Raw genomic sequence first — 16,944 nt, forward strand, 5'->3', positions numbered from 1 at the left:
ATCACTTTCTTTGGATGAAGACTGGCCTTTGATGTGGTTGGTGGTGGTTCATTTTTCTGACCCCACCATCTCTTCCATGTCACATCATTGTATTGGATCCACTTTTTATCACCCATCACAATTTGTTCTAAAAAAGAACATTTTTGTTACATTTAAGTAGAGAATCCTATGTGGAAATATGATCAAGCAGGTTTTTTTCAATTAACTTATGTGGAACCCAAACATCAAAGCGATGAACATAACCAAGCTGGTGCAAATGATTTTCAGTGTTTGACTTGTTTATTTTGGGTGTGCTGGCTGTCTCCCATGTGGTATAATGTTGCTTGTTCTCAATGTCTCAAGTTGATCATTGTCAGTTTCACCTGGTCTACCCTACCATGAAGCATCATCCAGCAAGAAATCTCTAGCACGAAACTTCGCAAACCACATTTGACATGTTTGATCAGTCACAACACCTTCTCCATACACTGCACAAACCGTTTTTTGCATTTCAGTTGCATTTTTATCTTTCTTGAAATATAAAACGTAACATGCAAAATAAAGCATAATATACAAAAAATGTTGCTTTTCCCCCTTCCATCCCCAATATTAAAATGGCTACACATAAGTCACCAATTTTGATAATTAAAAAAAAATGCAAACTGATATGCTAGCTGTCACAATACAATCCAACAAAATTGTTTTGAGTGAGGTTAAAGACAACTAAGTTCCATAAGAGCCATCTTACGGAAAACGAAACTTTTGTCCAACCTGATAAAGTTCTGGGCCTATTAAGGACTTCACTTTTGTTTAAAATTTATTTTAATTGGAGGATAATCACTTTATAATATTGTGATGGTTTTTGCCATACACCAACATGAATCAGCCACAGGTATACATGTGTCCCCCATTCTGAATCCCCCTCCCCAGTCCCTCCCCACCCCATCCCTCTGGGTTGTCTCAGAGCACTGGCTTTGGCCTTGGGCTTCATGTGTCAAACTTGCACTGGCCATCTATTTTACATGTGGTCATGGACATGTTTCAAGGCTATTCTCTCAAATCATCCCACTGCTGCCATATCCCACTGAGTACCAAAGTCTGTTTTTTACATCCGTGTCTCCTTTGCTGCCCTGCATGTAGGGTTGTCGTTACCATCTTTTTAAAAATGAAGCTCTTTTGTAGCTGTCTCAAGGGAACCAGAGCCTTAAAATTAATTGGACAAAGATAAAGTCAGCATCAGAGCCTTGTGATGGTCAGAGCTCTGGTGTGGGAGTCCACCATCTGGAGACCTAGGCAGAACTGTCTCATTTGGCTTCTGATCAAATAGAAGTTGCTTATTTTCGCCCTTTCTGGGGATAATAACAAATCATCATGGATTGCTTAGACATTTTGCTAAATGCTTTATAGTCATTACTTCACTTAGTTTTCTTAACAGTCCTGAGATGCATATATTATTATTTTCATTTCAAAGAGGAAGAAACTTGGGCCTGGAAAAGTTACATACTTCCTTAGACCACCAGGGTGGTTAGTGGTAGAAGCTGGGTATAATCCCAGGATGATGTGGCTTTAGAATGCACTTGTATTCTCCAGCCTTAAACCTGTAAGCTAAATGAAAATTTAAGGAATGTCTTGTAGCAGTCAGATCACATATTCTCAAGGTACATTTACCAGAAATAATTGCCTCCAAAAAGCAAGAGTTTGGGAGCTTATGAAGAAAAATGGAAGTAAGAATTGAAGAGAAGGAAAACAAATTAGACCTATTTCTAAAAGAAAAAATCATATATAGTAGATATTTTAAAATTGTTACTTAGGCTCCATATGAAAGAGATTTGTTATTAGGTAATAATTATTCGCAGTGGTAAAGAATCCATCTGCCAATGCAGGAGACGCCAGGTTCAATCCCTGAGTTGGGAAGATCCCCTGGGGAAGGAAATGGCAACTCATTTCAGTTTTCTTGCCTGGAGAATCCCATGGACAGAAGAAGCTGGTGGGTTACAGTCAATGGGGTTGCAAAGAGCTGGACACGACTGAGCGATTGAGCACTTATATAATAATTATTTATCCTGATTAAGGAATCTTGTGTTCAAGAAATATCTGTCAAGGAGTTGGAAACAAAGCCAAGAGCCAAGGGGAAAATATCATTTTGTGAGAATGACCTGCTGGTGGCAGCAACAGATCACAATTTTCTTTCATCCCATTAGGAATTCCAAGCACAGCTTAAAACATGACTTTCCTGTTTTTATAAGATTTCAAATCACAGGCTGCTGTTATGATAGCTAGAAAAATTGGAAAATCATTCTAGCTATCAATATGACTGACAGGATTATTTTCCAGAACACTTTCTATTCCAGAATTTACATTCATTTCTTCCCCTGTTGGTTGAGGAGATGGAAGGGGGGTGGATATTACTAATTAAGTGAGAAATGTGCAAACGTTTTAAAAACTGAGGGACTAGACCACTGAAATTGGTAAAGCCTTAGTTATAACCCTCTGATTTTGTTGTAAGATGAATAAAGATTTAATAAACTGAGTTTTGCACAGAATGAAATATTTATTGCTTTGTTGAGAATGTTTTGAGAGAGCTCCGGTAATGATTTTTCAGTTCTCTTTCATACAAATGATTAAGGAATTCTTTGACTGTCAGATGGCTTTGAAAACATGGAAATAATAATGTTAATTCTATAAATAGTAGAAGATAAATGAGTGTTTTGGATGTTCTATCTATGCCTAAGGAAGTGCTCATAAAGAGAAATTGAAAATGTCTACAATTTCTGAGCTTTGAAGAAGGCCAGTCTTGTGTCTCACTCCCATTGCTGTCCTTGGAGGCCCAGATGCAGAAGGTTCTTAAGGTCAGACAGTAATCCTTTGACTTGGACATTGCTTTTTCTCTGAGTAGCTTAACGCCATAGGCCTTGCTACCTCTGAGCCGGGTTTCTGATTCTAGAGTACCGCTGAGGAGGAGATAGAAGAGTCATGTTTATTAGAAAGAGTCAGCAGACCACATCTGGCCTCCTCGAATGGAAGGAACAGATGCTGGGTCTTAAAGGATGCTGAGTGCCTTGTAGATAAGCAATCTGACCCAAAGTTGCATCTGGATGGAGCCCTTTAACAGGAGAAATATGATAGACCTGGAAGGACCTGTTGAGCTTTCAATAATTCCTATACCCTGAGATGTTGATGGTACCAAGCAAGTGTGCAGTTTATGTGAGTTAAATGAAGAAACAAAGAAGACAAATGACATAATACAAGATAACTCCTTTCATTTCTTCCGTAAGGAGTTCTAGGTCTATCTCATTCATTTATTCATTCTTCTGCCATACATTATTTGAGCATGTAGATATTCATGCTAAAATAATAGATTTTATTAATACCTAGATTCAAAGATGGGGCATCCCAGGTGGTGCTAAGTGGTAAAGAACTCGTCTGCCAATGCAGGAGAGAGAAGAGATGCTGGTTTAATCCCTGGGTCGGGAAGATCCCCTGGAGGAGCGCATGGTAACTCACTCCTGTATTCTTGTCTGGAGAATCCCATGGACAGAGGAGTCTGGCGGGTTATAATCATGGGGTCGCAAAGAGTCAGACATGACCGAAGCGATTGAGCATGCACACACAGATTCAAAAATGATTATTTTCATTTCCGCAGGTTCTTTCATCTATAGTTTTGGTGGGAAGAGTGAATCAGAAATCTAAATTTTAGGAAAAAACAGATTTCTTTTTCAATTGGCCAATTGTAACTACACTTAAATAATTCATTTTCTGACAGTTGATGTGATATGCTGTTTATATACTATAGATTTATTTCTGGACATTTTGTGTTTTGAGTTGATCTGTCTGCTCTTAAACTTAGACAAAGTATTTTAATTACTATGGATTTACAAGATTTATTAATATTTAGTAGATCAGACCTCACTACTCTACCCATCTTTTTTTAATGTTTCTTTTGTTATTAATATTCTGTCAATTACTTTTTTGGATGAGTCTTAAAATTATTTTGCCAATTGATTTTGGGGAATGGACATGAGTTTGAGCAAGATCTGGGAGTTGGTGTTAGACACGGAAGCTTGGCATGCTGCAGTCCACGGGATTGCAAAGAGCTGGACACAACTGAGTGACTGAACTGAGCTGAAGGGTCCTCCTGTCAATGGCTGTTCAACAGCTAGTTGCGATTTTGGTGCTCTTGTGGACTGCTCATCCTTCTGTTCTGCCATCTTGAACCGGAAGCCTTCCATATTCTTAACTGGACATTTAGATTTCCTCTTCTATACATTGCCTTTTTATTATAGTGTCCATTTCCTTATTGTTTTTCTTTTACTGATATTTAAGATGGAAAATACTCAGGTTGATTTAATTATTTAATATTTAATATTAATTTATTATTTTGGTTGGTCACTAATCCTTTGTCAGTTGTTTGCATTACACGTGTATCTTCTTCACAATCTTTTGTTTCTTTATTTATATAATTCTTAAGTTTTAAAGTAGACAAATTTATATTTTCTTTTAGTTTGTGACTTTTTTGTTTGCTTATTTGTTCATTTATTGAAGAAATTCTTTCTCGCCCTGAAGTCATAAAGAGATTCTATAATTTTTACTAAAGTTTTTATTTATTTATTTGACTGTGCCACTTCTCAGTTGCAGCATGTGGGATCCTCGATCTTTGTTGTGGCGTGTGGGTTCTTCAGTTGTGGCAGGAGGACTCTTAGTTGCTGCATGTGAGATCTGGTTCTCTGACCAGGGATTGAACCTGGGACCCCTGCATTGGGAGCTTGGAGTCTTAGCCCCTGGACCACCAGGGAAGTCCTCTCCTAAAATTTTAAGTTTTATGATTTCCTGTTAGGTCTTTAATTTACCTGAAATGTATTTTTGTAAGGGATGTAAGATAGGAATCTATGTATTTTTTTCTGATTGCATAATTAGTTGTCCTAATAATATTTGTTGAATAAATTTATCCCTTTGAAACTAGAATGTAAGGGCTTCCCAGGTGGCTCAGTGTTAAAGAATTCACCTGCCAATGCAGGAGACGCAGGAGACCCGGGCTCGACCTCTGGGTTGGAAGATCCCTTGGAGGAAGAAACGGCAACCCTCTCCAGTATACTTGCTTGGAGAATGCTATGGACAGGGGAGCCTGGTGGGCTACCGTCCACAGAACCACAAAGAAGCTGGACACAGCTGAGCGACTGAGCATGCCCTTGGTAGAATGTAATGTTGCCTTGGTCATGGCTGGAGTTTCCACCGCGCATGGAGAAGTTCTGCATTTTGTATTCTTTTATGTTGGTTTGTTAGCTTAACCCTGAATAAATACTACGTTCGTTCAATTTACATAACTTTGTAATAAATCTTGACATATGAATGGAAAGCTCACCCATTTCACTTAAAATTTGTACTGACTTGTTTTTGATCTTTTGCTCTTTTCCATTAATTTTAGTTTTCACTTGTAAAGCTTACAAAGAGCCATTGACATTGTTTATTAGTTACTCATTCTCTATTTAGTCCATTTTAATAGTAATAAAAATGTCTTAAGAAAAAAATTGAAAAGATCTTATCACTCCAGAAAATCACCATAATTTTAAAATATTAATAGCTAGCCTGGTTGTGTCTTCTTGGCTGGGACAGTTTCTTCTGTCTCCCTCCCTCTGTATGCTTGTCCCTGACCTTCTTCTTTTTCTTCTTTTTGTACCAATCTTTGAACATTTTCTATTAACTCAGACTCTTTTTTAATTACATTAAGAAACCCCAATTTGCAGCTACTTAAATACAGTCTTTCTGAAAAATGACCCACATCCATCTTTATTCCCAAATCTTAGTTGAATGTTTTGTTCTTTTGAGCTGACACCTTAGGCTTAGTTTTGTGCTGAAGTTTTTCCAGATCTTAAGTACAACAATGTCAATGGTTCTGAGATTGCCTACATCTTGGAGGAATGTTTACTTGTTTACTCTGGGAAGTAAAATAAGTTTCTTCTCCTCTGAGATGCTATGATTCTATTGTTTCTTTGGCTGTAAGTAGAACTGCTCGCTGGACCCAAAATTGCCATAAAACAGCATAAGATTTTCTACTTTGCTCAAAGGGCCGATGGGATGATTTCATGTTCTAGGTTTTCAGGATGGGTCAGCATTATTTTCTACCTCCAGTAAAAAACAAAACAAAACACAACTGCAACTGATGTTTGGAGTACACTTTTATAATGTAGATAAAGTCCATGGAAACTTCGAAACATAAACAAATCCTGGCAAGATGCTTTTGGACAATACCAAAGTTGAATTGTGGGGATAGAGCGGAGAGAAGGGTGCTCTCTGAAGGAGATGAGCCCTTCTCCTGGGATTCAGAGCTTCATTTGCTTCTGCTCAGAACTCAAAGTGCTCTGAAGATTAGATTGGATCAGGTTCTTTCTGTCTCAGAGAGGATTTCGGGTGTCTCCCTTGGAGCGAATCCCCAGTTGCCAGAACAGAATCCAATTTTCTCCTTGCAGCACTGCCACAGTGTATTTCTTCACTGCTGACTCAGGAATTTCAGACTGCTTTGCCATCAGCTGCAGTTTGAGAAGCTCTGCCATGCCCCATGCCTGTGAGCAGAAATCTTGATCAACAGAAATCTTTTTATTTGAGCTGGCAGAGCTGGTTAACTTATACCTGTGTAAAGAACTTTGATGGTGCCTAGACTGGGGAAGCCTCTCCTATGAGTAAAATAATGGGATTTAAATTTTTTGTCGATAAATCGGCTGCTTGCTCCTTTATTCCAAACTAGACCCTGTGAAAGACATGCTATTCGATGTGATACCTGACGGTCTTCTCTGTTCAACCCATCCTGTGCCTTTCACCCAGCCTGCCTAGTTACATGTGTGCATTCTCATTTCTTCATTCTATAATGACTTGATCACCTGGGTCTTTTTTCTCCACACTACTTCTGCCCCCAGTACCTGTTTATACCACCTTTTTCTTTTTAAAATTATGAAATACTTTAAACATATAAAAAAGTTATATAGTAAAATATAGTAGTAGCTACCTCTACATATCACACAACTTTCACTATTGTAACATTTTGCTGGGTCGCTTTAGAAGTTTTTTCATTAAGAAATAAAATCTACATTTAAAAAATAAAAAGAAATGAATTTTGTACAAAGGAAACAAAATCTAACAAATACAGTGAACCCTACTCTGACCTCATTCCTCTTCTCAGAAACAATTGATATCCTGAATTTTTCCATAAAGTTTTTAAAGTATTGTTTTGTGGGCTGTAAGACTTTATGTAAGTGTTATAGTACTGTGAGTATTCTTTCAACCCTACATATTTTAAAAAATTATACATGCTAATACAAGTTGCTCTGGTTTCTTACTGTAATTGCTGAGTAATATTCATAGAATGAACATATCACAATTCATTGTTTATCCTATGGTGAAAATTTGGGTTGATTCTAATTTTTTTTCCTCCATAGACAAGCTCCCAAACTTATTTTTGCTCACGCCTCTTTAGACACCTGAGCAAGAGTTTGTCTGAAAGTGGAATTGCTCAGCTATAAGGATTTCCCTGGGGGCTCAGATGGTAGAGCATCTGCCTACAATGTGGGAGACCCGGGTTTGATCCCTGGGTCAGGAAGATCCCCTGGAGAAGGAAATGGCAGCCCACTCCAGTACTATTGCCTGGAAAATCCCATGGATGGAGGAGCCTGGTAGGCTACAGTCCATGGGGTCGAAAAGAGTTGGACACAACTGAGCGACTTCACTAAGCTATTCCATCCTTACGGAAAAATTACTCTCCAAGTGGTCTTTGCCAGTCTCTGCGGGACTAAGATTGTATCTTACTGAAAGTGTATTTAACACAAGTGGAACTGAGTATACGGTCATATTTTAATGGACTATTTGGACTTTTTCCTCTGAGAATTGTCCACTTTAAACACTGAACTTTTTGTTTTACTTGTTTTTATGAACCTTTTACATATTCTGAACACTAATCTTGTGCAGTTGCATGTCAAATTATCTTCTTTGAAGTAGTCTGTATTGTCATTTTGTTATTAGTATGCTTTGATGTGGGCTTTCTGAGTGGCTCAGCGGTAAAGAATTCATCTGCTTTGCAGGAGATGCAGGAGATGTGGGTTCAGTCCCTGGCTTGGGAAGATCCCCTGGAGAAGGGAATGGCAACCCACTCCAGTATTCTTACCTGGAGAATCCCATGGACAGAGGAGCCTGCTAGGCTGCAGTCCATGGGGTCGCTAAGAGTAGGACAAGACTGAGCGACTTCACTTTCACTTTTCACTTTCATGCATTGGAGAAGGAAATGGCAACCCACTCCAGTGTTCTTGCCTGGAGAATCCCAGGGATGGGGGAGCCTGGTGGGCTGCCGTCTATGGGGTCGCACAGAGTTGGACACGACTGAAGTGACTTAGCAGTAGCAGCAAGGATCACTGCTTATTCCAATGCTATTTACATGCTAGTTGATAATTTCTCCATGATTTTTAGTGCTGTCTTTGAAAATATCAAGTTTTTATATTTATGGCTCTGTTTCTGGACTTTCTGTGATCGCTCATGGATATACTTGGCTGTCCTTGTCCTACGCGCTATTAATCACTACAGCTTAATACCCAGATGTGTTCTTCAGAATGCTGTGGCTGCTTCTGGCCCTTTGCTTTTCCTATAAATTTCAGAATTAGCTTGTCAAGATGCAGAGAACAGTCTTAGTATTTTGATTGGGTTTGCACTAACTTTCCTAGATTCATTTTGGGAGACTTGCTCTCTTGAAGATATGGGGGCTCCCCACCTATGACTGTCAATCTGTTTCCATTTATTTAATCCTTCAATTGTGTTTTGTATCATTTGGTGTTGTTTTATAGCCTTTTCCACAGAAATACTGCGCATAGATGATAGATTCAGTCCTTGGCATGTGTGCATGCTCAGTCGCTCAGTTGTGTCTGACTCTGCGCGACCCCGTGGACTGCAGCCCGCCAGCCTCCTCTGTCCGTGGGATTTCCCAGGCAAGAATACTGGAGTGGGTTGCCATTGCCTACTCCAGAGGATCTTCCTGACCCAGGGATTGAACTTGCATCTCTTGTGTTGGCAGGCGGATTCTTTACTGCTGTGCCACCTGGGAAGCCCAGTTCTTGCCATAGGTGTTCTTTATTCTTTTGTGAAAACATGCTATTAAAAATTGCTCTGGCTGCTTGTTTGTTACTGGTGCATAGAAAAGTAATTGATTCAGGCCTGTTGATCTTGCTGAACTCTAAAAGTTTGTAAGTTTTGTTGGCTTGTCTGTTGACATATCATCTGGTAATGACAGTTTTGTTCTTCATTTGTGGACTTTATATTACTTTTTCTTGTTTTACAATGTCTTCCAGTACAATGTAGGATAGAATTGGTAATAAATATCCTTTATATTTTCTACTTTAAAGAGAATAGACCTAACATTTACCATCAAATAAGATGTTTGATATAAGAATTTGCTTGATCCCCATTATCAGATTAAGGATATTTCTATTCTTATTTTCTATGATTTAAAAAAACTTATGAATGGGTTTTCATTCATATCAATGCATATTCTGCAACTATTTGAAGACTCATAACTTTTTTTGCTTTGTTAATTAGGTAGAGTACATTAATAAAATTTTAATATTAAGCCATATTTGTATCCCTAGAATAAACATAGTTCAGCCAAGAGGAATTTTTTATATACTCATATATTAAGAAACATTTTATTTAGGACTTTTGCATTTATATTCATAAATGGTATTAGCCCATAATTTCCCTTTTTCATGCTCTCCTTAATTTGTTTTAGTATAATGGTCATATTAAGTTTGTTAAATGAACTGTAGAATTTGTCTTTTCTATGCTCTGAAATATAAGACTGAGATTGTCTATTCTTTGAGAATCTGCTAGAACTTGCTGGTGAAGCTCTTCAGGTTTGGTGTTTGTGGGGTGTGTGTGTATGTTTAAGAGGGGTAGATTTTCAAAACACTGAAATGCTTCCTTTAATGGTTGTTAAGTTTATTTAGGGTTAGAAAAAATTCTCCTTATGTCAGTTTTGGTAAATAAAATTTTTCTGAAAGTGTCATTTTCAAATATATTGGCATAAAGTTGTGTATTTTATGGTTTTTAGATATCTACTTTCTTTATAGTTCTATCACCTTTTTCATTCCTGTTATGTTTTTTACTTTTCTTCTTCTTCCTGATGAATCTTGCCAGATTCTGTTTATCACTCATTTTGTCGAGGTATATAATTGAATTCATTGTTTTAACTGTTGCTGAGTTAATTATTAAGGTATAGTCCGTATTTAGCAAACTGCATAGGTATAAAGTGTATAATTTGATGAGTTTGACACACGTATATAATCATGAAACCATTACCACCATCAAAATGTTCACTTCCAAAGTTTCCTCATGTCATTTACTGATTCTCCCTCCCTTCCTTTCCCTCTTCCAATGCCTCTTCTTCAGGTGACCACTGATCTACCTTCTATCACTGAAAACTGGTTTGCATTTTCCAAGAATTTTATATAAACAAAAGGATGGAAGCATTTATTCTTTTATGTCTGGATTCTTTCAGGCAGCACTGTTCTCTTAAGGCTCATCCTTTGTTGTTGTGTGTGAGCGTATTCAGTCCTTTTTAAAACTGAGTAGTATTCCATTGAGTATATATACCCACAATTTGTTTATCCATTCACTTGTTGATAGACATTTGGATTGTTTCCAGTTTTTGGTTCTTACAAATAAAACTGCTGTGAACTTTTACGTAAAAGTCTTTGTGTGGACTTTTACTTTTATTCCTCTTTGGCACATATCTAGGAGTGGAATAATTGGATCTTCTGGTAGGTATGTGCTTAAAAATATTTTACCTTGTTTTTCTTAAGAGGACAATTGAATTACCCAAGTTACTAGCACAAGAAATAGAAGTTCCCTGTGTTTCTCCCCTTGTACTTTTGTGGTTTTTAAATTTTTTTTTTCTATTTAAGTGTCTGGTTCCACTGGAATTTATTTTGGTATAAGAAGTGAGTTATCTAATTAATTTTTCTCCAGATAGTAAGTTAATTATCCCAACACATACATTTGACAGCAATGTAAATAGATGCTAGAATCATACTCTTAAATCTCATCACAATACTGGCTAAAGATTTGGAAATCTTGTTAACCCAAACAAACAGAAACAGGGGCTTGTGGGTTGCTTGGAAAGTCAACAGGCAAGTGAACCATTCCCAAATGAAACATTAATTATGGTTATTCTGAGGATATTTTTTGCTGTATTTAATAGAACAACAGAAAACAAAAGACATTTTAACCTCAAATATTTACCTCAGACAGTAACTTCATTTAGTCTATAATTTTTCTTCAGTAACAATTATGTAGTTAAAGAAAACAAGATCATTATTTTGAATTTTTATCATGTTAGTTAAATGTGAAATGAGGATAAAAAATGAAATAGTCAAGTTGACCAAAGTAAAAAGATAGAAGACACAGAGTTTCTGCAATTTTCTCATATGATTCATAGTCTAGAAATGAACATTTCTCCTTATTTTGATGCTATGATGACTTCTTAAGATAAGTCATCCATATAGGGGCAAAACTGATATTTCTCCACTGAAAAAAGAAGCTACTATTGTTATTTCTTTTAGATACCCATTCTTTTCCAAAATATATGTGGTGTAACTTTTTGATTACCATATTAATAAAGATAATGTTTAAATATTTTAGATCTCAGACTATTGTAATTACTATAGAGGAGAGATAATAAATCTTGCTCAAAAACTGGATTGTACCTGGGATTTGAAATATTGAATATTTTGATAGAAAATGACTTTAGTATAATGCATGATTTGTGCAAAATATAAATTCGTTTTTAAGAAGATTACCTGAACTTGTTTCAAAAGCTACAAACTATTACATACATTTTCCTTTTTCTTTTGTTTCTGTTACAAACTTCTCTAAGCTTTGTGCTATTTTAATCCAAAAGTATTTTGATTTGTTTATTCAATTAATATCTGTTTCTCATTTATTCTACAGTTGTTTGTTGACACTATGTATGAGGCCTAGGCACTATCCTGGATGTTGAGATACAGTGTGGAAGAAAGATGGACAAGGTCCCTAATCTTATCAAGTTTATGTTTCAGCGGACAAACAGATAATAGACACATGAGTACACAAATAAGATGAAAAGTGAAAGTGAAAGTCTCTCAGTCATGTCCAACTCTTTGCAACCCCATGGACTATACATACAGTCCATGGAATTCTCCAGGCCAAAATGCTGGAGTGGGTAGCCTTTCTCTTCTCCAGGGGACCTTCCCAACCCAGGGACCGAACCCAGGTCTCCCACACTAATTGTAGGCAGTAATGATGCAGAAGCTGAAGCTCCAATACTTTGGCCACGTGATGCGAAGAGTCTTACTCATTGGAAAACACCATGATGCTGGGAAAATTTAAGGACAGGAGGAGAAGGGGTTAAGAGAATGTGAGATGATCGAATGGCATCATTGATTCAATGGACATGAGTTTGAGCAAATTCTGGGAGATTAGTGAAGGACAGGGAAGGAAGTTCATCTGTAGTCCACGGGGTTGCAAAGAGTTGGACATGACTTAGGACTGAACAACAAGGCAATAATAGATACTGGGAAGAAAATTTCTTGTGTGACATGAGGGAGAATGATGGAGGTGGACAGCATATAATGGTGTGACTCCTAATATGTACTGAGCATCCATGCCAGGCCTTCTGGACTTTGTGAAACCAAAATCGTGCCTGAGATCTGGGCTTTGGAGAAGAGCAGACAGAATTATGTCCCCATAATTCATAATTATTTTCTGCCCAGAGGCAGATTTATCAGTCACGAGCTAATGCAGGTTCAACCTTGGAGCACCTCGCTATTTTAGCACTTGTGGGTGAAGGGAGCTGCAGAATGTTCTAGATGGTGAGGGGAAGCCAAGTGGCAACCAGGAAGTGTTTTCTTTGTAAGCATTTCAGGGAAACTGTCTAAAGCCATCTCAGGAGAGTTGCATACCTAGAATTCAACAACTAATTGTGATTTCTCTTTTCAGTTTGAATATTCACTTTCATACCTAATTCTGTATTTGTATATTTGAATTCTTTTTCTATGAGAGACCCTCCCTATTCCAACTTGTATAAGCTTCAAGCCTTGTGAAACTTGGCTTTGTTACTGTCTTGGCCTTTGTCTCTCTGTATGACTGTGGGTAAGCTATTTAAATTCAGTTTCCTCATTTCTAAAATGGGCGTAATACCTCAATCATCAGGTTGTGTGACGATTAAATGAAATTAAATAGTATTTCAAATGTTATGCCCAGCACCTGGCACATAGTAAGTACTGAATATGTTGTAGCTATTATTATTATTATTAACCCTAAAAGGACTTATAATTCTGGTAGAGAAAATCAACAAATGTAGATCCACAGGATGCTTGGATACAGAAGAGTATAGAGGTTGAGGATGTAGCTCTGGAGACAGATAAACCTATTCAAATTCTAGTTTTGTGACTTATTTGCTATGTGACCTTAAGCCAGTTACTTAATTTCTCTGAGCCTCACATTCCTCATTTGTAAAGCAGGGTAATATTGACTACTTAAAAACTTTGTTTCAGTAATACAGTGCTCAGTGCATGGAAAATCTTAAATAATGCTTAGATATTTAAACTAGAGAAATTCTCAAATATTAGCACAAGGAGATCTACTTAAGAATGTCCACTGTTTCTTTGTCTGCAACAGAGAAAAACTGAGAACAACTCAATTTTTAAAACAAGTTGTTTTGCTCATAAAATGGAATGTGTAATAATGAAAATGAATGAACTAGATCTATGGATTGAATATTAATAAATCTGAAAGCATAATACTGACCAAGAAAAAGCAAATTTCAGAATATTATGTACGCTGATGCATGCATGCTCAGTTGTGTCTGACTTTTTGCAACCCCATGGACTGTAGCCCTCCAGGCTCCTCTGTCCATGGGATTTTCTAGGCAAGAGTACTGGAGTGGGTTGCCGTTTCCTTCTCCAGGGGATCTTCCTGACCCAGGGATCCAACCCATGTCTCCTGCATTGCAGGCAGATTCTTTACCTCTGAGCCATTTGGGAAACCCAAATGTGCATGGATAACACTCGTTAAAAAGAATCCATGTAAAATAATATGGTTTATGAACACATATGTTCCGATTATCTATTGCTTCATAACAAACCACCCTAAAACTTTGTAAGTCAATAACAATTGTGTTTTGCTACAATTCTGCAGCCTGGGCTTGGCTCAGCTGGCCAGTTCTACTGGTCAGCAGTCACTCGGTGGCTGGCGGGTCTGCCGGACCTGAGTCAGCAGGGGCTAAGCTGAGCCGGGCTTTCTCTCTCCTTGTTGTTTTGGGGCTTCTCCTTCTCCTTGTAGCCTCTACACATGGTCTCTACACGTGGCCTCTCACACTGGCCAGGTTTCCTATGTGGTGGGTCAGGGCTTCCAAGAGTGCAAAAGTAGAAACAGCCGGACATTCTCACAGCTTAGACATGGAAGTGGGCCAGAACCATATCTACCATTTACAAGCCAACCTGGACTCAAGGGATGGGTCTACTGAATGATGTGAATTCTGGAAGGAGTTTTTCATTAGAGGAAACTAATGTAACAGAGATCCATAGTGTGTGTGTATGTGTAAAATGAACATCAACAACATGGTCAGGATCAGTTCAGTTCTGTTGCTCAGTCATGTCCGACTCCTTGCAGCCCCATAGGCTGCAGCACGCCAGGCCTCCCTGTCCATCACCAACTCCCAGAGTTTACTCAAACTCATGTCCATTGAGTCAGTGATGCCATCTAACCATCTTATCCTCTGTCAGGATACACACATTCAAAATATTAGTTGCCAATGGCTAGATAGGGAGCGTGATGGGGCTAGGGAAAAAGAATTTCTAATATAGAAATTTCTAATTTCTGTAACATTATTTTCTCTAAAAACTTGATCTGAGATAAACACAAGTATTATAACATCATCCTTTATACTTTTCTGCTTGAAATTAAAAGTTCAATGAACAGTAGCTATTATTAATATGTGGGGAGGATTAGGTTAATAAGCCAATAATCTGGCACATGTTGTTTCTAGGAACACGGTGTTTCCTTTCCACCAAAGTTCTTCTTGGCATGGGGGCACATCTCCCCTGATTAGCACAGAAATGGACAGCCTCAAGGTTAAAAGTTCTCATATGCTGATTGAATGTAGCTTCATAAATAGTATGATATTGACTATTGAGTTTGGTGGTGTGGTGAAAGCAAATATACTTGTAATTATGAAACATACAAAATTTCTTGCATCATTGGAGAAGAGCAGAAAGTAGCATAAATTGACTGAAAGTAGTTGCTCAGTTGTGTCTGACTCTGGGCAACCCCATGGTCTGTAGCCCCGCCAGGCTCCTCTGTCCATGGGATTCTCCAATCTCTTCCCTCTCCAGGCAAGATTACTGGAGTGAGTTGCCATGCCCTCCTCCAGGGAATCATCTCACCTCAGGGATTAAACCCATGACCCTTATGCCTCCTGCACTGGCAGGCAGGTTCTTTACCACTGGTGCCACCTGGGAAGCCCCTAAATTGACCGAGGCTGTTGCAAATACGGGCAGAAGGGGGAGATCAGTATGGGCTTCAAATATCAGCAGAAGCTCTAGGAGAATGTGTGACGTGAATGAGACCTTGATGGTAGGGTGGGTTTGGACAGCTGGATCGGATGGCCCAGGATTCAAGGTGTCAGAGGGGAAGGGAAATGTTCTGGAAGAATGAAATTCAAGTATCAGAGGTTGGGTGGGGGTAAATATGGAGGACCTTAAAAGGAGACTTAATGAAGAGATGATGTTTGGTTATTATTGTTTTAACAATAACTAGAAATTCACAGTTTAATTTAAATGAAAAATCTGATTTATGTTGAAAAATAATTTAACATTTTATCTCTGTTACTAGTTCACTCTATAGTCCAGCTGGCTAAACTTTTGGCCCTCAGGTCATAAAGAAAAGGCAACTCCTCCACGTTGGCACCAAACCTTGGGTCACAAGTCTGAGAAGTGACTTAGTCAGTGATGAGTTGTCCAAACAATTGAGACCAGGACTGACTCATTAGTGGCCTTGTGTTAATAATGGGTATTCAGCTCACAGAAAGGGAATACTTCCCTGATGACGAGTGTGTCCAGAGACCAGCTTTAATGGGCCTTGTGTAGCCTTGAATGTGGGAGCAAGAACTGCCCACGGGAGAGGGGGTGCCCACCACTCCCTTGGCAGACGTAGACAATGGAGACTGCACCTCAGTTTGTCCCTAGATGGCTAGACAGGGTGCCGAGAGGCTTCAGTAATGAAGTGAAGGTTTTAAAAACATATATTTAAGAAAACGCATTTCTCTAAGGAGAGGGTCTCATGCAACTGCTCTGTTCAGGCAATTCGAGTTAATAACCCACAGCCCAATGCAATCCTGGGGCATCCTTGGGATCCCCGTTCATGACTTAACACCTCTTTAAGGAATAGACGTGCCATCTGCAGCAACATGGATGCATCTAGAGAATATTATGCTTAGTGGAATAAGTGAGACATTGACAAATACTGTTGATACCGTTTATATGTGGAATCTGAAAAATAGTACAAGCAATGTAAATGCAAAACAGAAACAGACTCACTGATATAGAAAATAAACTAGTGGTTCCCAGAAGGGAGAGGGAAGGAGCAGGGACATAATAGGGGTATGGGATTAAGAGATACAAACTACTATCTATAAAATAGATGAGCAACAAGGATAATATTGTACAGCCCAGGGAATTATAGCCATTATCTCTTAATAACTTTTAATGGAGTATAATCTTTAAAAATACTGAATCGATGTGTTGTACACCTGAAACTAATATAATATTGTAACTCAATCTTTAAAAATACTGAATCGATGTGTTTTACACCTGAAACTAATATAATATTGTAACTCAAGTATACTTAAAAACAAAAGCCATGGACAAGCAAAGGGCAGCAAGAACATAATTATAACCAACC

Source organism: Odocoileus virginianus, chromosome 15 (assembly GCF_023699985.2).
Source record: "Odocoileus virginianus isolate 20LAN1187 ecotype Illinois chromosome 15, Ovbor_1.2, whole genome shotgun sequence".
Lineage (NCBI taxonomy): Eukaryota > Metazoa > Chordata > Mammalia > Artiodactyla > Cervidae > Odocoileus > Odocoileus virginianus.